The following is a 5,564-nucleotide window of genomic DNA, read 5'->3' as shown; positions in this document are numbered from 1 at the left end:
ACTTGATAGAATGTACAGAGGCAGTTGTCCGGGTAGTGCGTGAGGTGAGCCAGGGACAGAAAGTCGTTTGTGTGGTCCTCAAGAGAGCGTTCCCCCTGCTCCAGCAGGAGGATTTGGAAGGCAGGGTAATCCATAACATAAAAAAATAAAAACTGACAAAAACCGTAAAAACAAACGAGGGGAAAGACGCCGCTATACTTTACATAGGGGTCGGTTATTCTGTCACGGTCACGGTGTGTGGAGATAGGGCAGATAACGAGGGGCAGACAGGTGAGCACAATGAGGTGATTAACTAATAATTAGTACGGGCTAAACCAACAAAAGGGTAAGAAACCACAATAAACAGTCCACAGGGGCGTTGCAGGTATAGTTATTGGCGACTCAAATTATGCTATTGTGACAACGTAATATACTCAGTCTTAACATATCAAAAACATACAAGATAAGAACAAACGTGTTAGAAGCAAAGCTCTTCTTCTGGTGCTGTTTCATGTCAAAATTCCCTCTACACAGACCTGAAGCAACATGGTGTCTTCTAAAGCCTGAGTCTATCTCCTGCTCACAGGCCTTTTTGTCTCCATACACAAACCTATGCAAGTGCAGCTGGGTCAGTGGAGCTCAAACCATTGAGCCATTCATCACAGTTGTCTGCAATTGTTTGGGAAACTGGCAGCCATCCTGGCTCTTGGCACAAACCGTTTGGCCGGAGCCAAAATGGCCCCTAGCAAATCACACATTACTAAAGAGTTTCTGCATTTTCTCTCTCTCTCACCATCAGCACCATCACAGAGCAACATATTTATTTTTCCCACCAAGGCATTTGTACAATTTAAATTCAGTGTGTAGAAACAACAGGATATGGAGTGTCATTACGCTTGATTGGATGGGAGAAATTTAAAGGATGGTGAAGAAAAAAACAGCAGGATACACATGTAGTTAGAGCAATCATAAGTTCATTTACTGTAATGTTTAGAATGGCTGCTTTAGTGAATACTCCTCCATGGAGCTGCATCCCCTTTGAGAATTGGGTTTGTAGCTAACAGGCACTGAATTCAGAATAAATCAAAGCACAAGTCATACCGGCAAACATAATTCAACACACTGAAGGAAGGCTGGGGAAAAAAAGTCTGATGAAATATGAAGAAATTACTTAAATGACCTAAACAAACTTTACAGTTTGAATAAACTTTTAGACAAATAATTTGCTGTATTATCTATCAAGCATAATGACATCTGTCTGGTGAGATATGCGCTAGTATTATAAAATGTAAAAAAAATATCTACACATAAATATATATTTTATATACAAAATAACATATACAGTTGAATTGTTTGGGTTTGGAAAAATGTTTTTAAAAGAGTCTTTTACACTCATCAAGGACACATTTGATCAAAAATACAGCTGAAATATTGAATATTATTGTGAATATATATAGGGTTGGTAAGATTTCTTTAATGTTGTCGAAATAAGTATTTTACATGCTCACCGAGGCTGTGTTTATTTGACAAAAAATAAATAGATCATTAAAATGTGTATCATGAATTGTAAAATACTGTGTTTAGTTATTGATGGCCCTAAAATACTAAAACTAAACTAAAACTTAATGATAGTGAATCTAACAAAAACTAAAGTAAATTGAAAAAAGAAGAACAAATCATAATAATAATATTGATAAATATTATGATTAATATTTTAATTTGCATATATTTTAAAATATGCTATTTTTATTCAATAGATGGAAAATCTAAATCAAAAATTGTGAAATGTTGGTATAGTTATTGGCAACTATTGTGACAACACTATCACAATATACTCAGTCAAAACATATAAAAAGCATACAACATGGACAACAAACATGTTAAAACCAAACCTGTTCTTCTGGTGCTGTTTCATGTCAAAATTCCCTCTACACAGACCTGAAGCAACATGGTGTCTTCTAAAGCCTGAGTCTATCTCCTGCTCACAGGCCTTTTTGTCTCCATACACAAACCTATGCAAGTGCAGCTGGGTCAGTGGAGCTCAAACCATTGAGCCATTCATCACAGGTGTCTGCAATTGTTTGGGAAACTGGCAGCCATCCTGGCTCTTGGCACAAACCGTTTGGCCGGAGCCAAAATGGCCCCTAGCAAATCACACATTACTAAAGAGTTTCTGCATTTTCTCTCTCTCTCACCATCAGCACCATCACAGAGCAACATATTTATTTTTCCCACCAAGGCATTTGTACAATTTAAATTCAGTGTGTAGAAACAACAGGATATGGAGTGTCATTACGCTTGATTGGATGGGAGAAATTTAAAGGATGGTGAAGAAAAAAACAGCAGGATACACATGTAGTTAGAGCAATCATAAGTTCATTTACTGTAATGTTTAGAATGGCTGCTTTAGTGAATACTCCTCCATGGAGCTGCATCCCCTTTGAGAATTGGGTTTGTAGCTAACAGGCACTGAATTCAGAATAAATCAAAGCACAAGTCATACCGGCAAACATAATTCAACACACTGAAGGAAGGCTGGGGAAAAAAAGTCTGATGAAATATGAAGAAATTACTTAAATGACCTAAACAAACTTTACAGTTTGAATAAACTTTTAGACAAATAATTTGCTGTATTATCTATCAAGCATAATGACATCTGTCTGGTGAGATATGCGCTAGTATTATAAAATGTAAAAAAAATATCTACACATAAATATATATTTTATATACAAAATAACATATACAGTTGAATTGTTTGGGTTTGGAAAAATGTTTTTAAAAGAGTCTTTTACACTCATCAAGGACACATTTGATCAAAAATACAGCTGAAATATTGAATATTATTGTGAATATATATAGGGTTGGTAAGATTTCTTTAATGTTGTCGAAATAAGTATTTTACATGCTCACCGAGGCTGTGTTTATTTGACAAAAATACAGTAAAAACAGAAATATTGTGAAATATTATTATAATTTAAAACAGTTTTTTTTTCAATTGTAGTATATCTTAAAATTTAATTTATTCCTGTGAAGGTAAATCTGAATTTTCCGCATCATTACTCCAGTCTTCAGCGTCACATGATCCTTCAGAAATCATTCTAATATGCCAATTTGGTGCTCAAGAAACATTTAATATTATTATCAATCCAAAAAATTGTTATGCTGCTTAATATTTTCGTAGAAACATGACACTTTTAAATGGACTCTTTGATGAATAAAAAGCTCAAAAGAACAGCAGGGATTTTTCTTTACCATTACTTTTGTTGAATGTAATGCACCCTTTTCTGAATAAAAGCATGGAAAATATTACTGACCCAAAACTTTTAAATGGTAGTGTATGTATATTTGAGACCCACCAAAAGCAATAAACAAATAAGCAAAACAATAAATAAACCTATGGCTTGAATTCATTCAGTAAGTTAACATGCACATGAGTGTGCTTGAGTCTTTATATACTGTATATAGAGTCAGAAAGTGACGTATTGATTTTGAGAGCACTCTGTGCCCTTCTGCCCAGGGGGAGTCTGGGTAGTCCTGGGGGCTGAGGTGTGCCACTTTACATCATTTATAAGGGTTATAATAAGCACACAGAGCTCCCTTATGACCCAAAACCCACCGCTCCTCTTTATGCTACCCTTTCACGAAGACCCACGGTCTTGCTATCCACTGAGACTGTGTGCAGTGGAGGCGCTTCACAGACAGGCCACTTTGAGGGGTCGAGATGCAGTTGAATGCTTTGGGTAACATGAACCAATGAAGCAGTTGGAAGTTCTACAGCTGTAACTTCCCAGTCCAGATCAATCATGGAGATAGATCTTAAGAGTACCAAAACTATGACAAGAACTTTTGCAGCTTATGTCCCTCACTGAACTAAGTGGAAACAATGTCCATTTTCAGTAGCCAGTAAGAAAGTTTATTTTTCTTTCCACACTGTAGACAAATAGTTTTTTTCTTTCTTCTTCTTTAAAGGAATACGTTCACTTAAAATGAAAATGTTGTCATCATTTATCCACCTTCAAATTGTTCTAAATATGCACATCCACTGAGACTGTGTGCAGTGGAGGCGCTTCACAGACAGGCCACTTTGAGGGGTCGAGATGCAGTTGAATGCTTTGGGTAACATGAACCAATGAAGCAGTTGGAAGTTCTACAGCTGTAACTTCCCAGTCCAGATCAATCATGGAGATAGATCTTAAGAGTACCAAAACTATGACAAGAACTTTTGCAGCTTATGTCCCTCACTGAACTAAGTGGAAACAATGTCCATTTTCAGTAGCCAGTAAGAAAGTTTATTTTTCTTTCCACACTGCAGACAAATAGTCTTTTTCTTTCTTCTTCTTTAAAGGAATACGTTCACTTAAATTAAAATGTTGTCATCATTTATCCACCTTCAAATTGTTCTAAATATGCACTAGTATCTTTCTTTTGTTGAACATAAAAGAAGATATTTTGAAAAACGTTGGTAACCAAAAAAGGCCTTTGACTTTCATAGTAGGTTTTTTTTCCCCCCTCCATACTATGGAAGTCGGCACCATCAACTGTTTGGCCACCAACATAAAAATCGATAAAAGTATAACAATATTTGTTAGATATCTGAAGTCATTTTAAGTTAACTAAGTCATTTATATGTCTCCTAGAAATGAGGAAAGTGTGTGGTTGGTATTTTTAATGTTTTCGAAGAAAAGAACAGTAAAAGAAACAGTAAAAACAGTATTATTGTGAAATATTATTATAGTTTAAAATAACTGATTTATATTGTAATATATTTGAACAAAGATGGATTTTCAGCAACCATTACTCCAGTCTTCATTGTCACAAGATCCTTCAGAAATTATTCTAATATGCTGATTTGGTGCGCAAGAAACATTTTATTATTATTATCATTATTATTATTATTATTATTATTCACAATGTTGAAAACAGTTGAGCAGCTTAAAATTAAATAAATACTTAATTATTATTTTGATACTTTTATTAGGATTATTTGATGAATTGAAGGTTCAAAAGAACAGCATTTATTTGAAACAGAAGTTTTTGGTAACATTACAAATACTTTTACTGTCATTTTTGATCAATTTAATGTGACCTTGCTGAATAGAAGTAATAATTCCTGAAAACACACACACAATTTTTCGTTTATGTCAAAAGTCATTACGATATTAAATAAAGATCATGTTCCATGAAGATATTTTGTTAATTTGCTACCGTAAATATATCAAAACTTAATAAATTGTATTATTATAATTTATTATTATTATTTCTATTTTTATTTTTATTTTTTGCAATGCACAATATGTACTATATTTGTACAGAAATCATTCTAATATGCTGATTTGGTGCTCAAGAAACATTTCTTATTATTATCAATCTAAAAAATAGGTTGTGCTGCTTAATATTTCCATAGAAACCTATTATTATTTTGTAAGTTTCCTACCGCAAATATATCAAAACTTAATAATTTTTATAATATCTTTATTATAATCTTTAAAAAATTTTTTTAAATGTATTTATTTTTTGCTATGCACAATATGTACTTTATTTACCATGTTCAAAATATAAAACTAGATTTCATCAATAATGCCATA

The 5,564-nt window shown here is 33.6% G+C and overlaps 1 long non-coding RNA gene across 1 annotated transcript in view; it reads left to right on the top strand.

Annotated features, from left to right (window-relative positions):
- LOC107666865 (uncharacterized) overlaps positions 1 to 5,030 on the top strand; it is a 20,972-nt gene extending 15,942 nt beyond the window's left edge. The window contains exon 3 of the long non-coding RNA XR_001631732.1: positions 4,978 to 5,030. This is a non-coding gene — a long non-coding RNA (uncharacterized LOC107666865). The remainder of the gene's footprint in view (positions 1 to 4,977) is intronic.
- Positions 5,031 to 5,564: the final 534 nt, after the last annotated feature.

This window comes from Sinocyclocheilus anshuiensis, unplaced genomic scaffold, assembly GCF_001515605.1.
Source record: "Sinocyclocheilus anshuiensis isolate Anshui unplaced genomic scaffold, SAMN03320099.WGS_v1.1 scaffold267, whole genome shotgun sequence".
Lineage (NCBI taxonomy): Eukaryota > Metazoa > Chordata > Actinopteri > Cypriniformes > Cyprinidae > Sinocyclocheilus > Sinocyclocheilus anshuiensis.
Note: the sequence above shows the minus strand (reverse complement) of the source record. Positions and strands in the feature narration are given on the sequence as shown.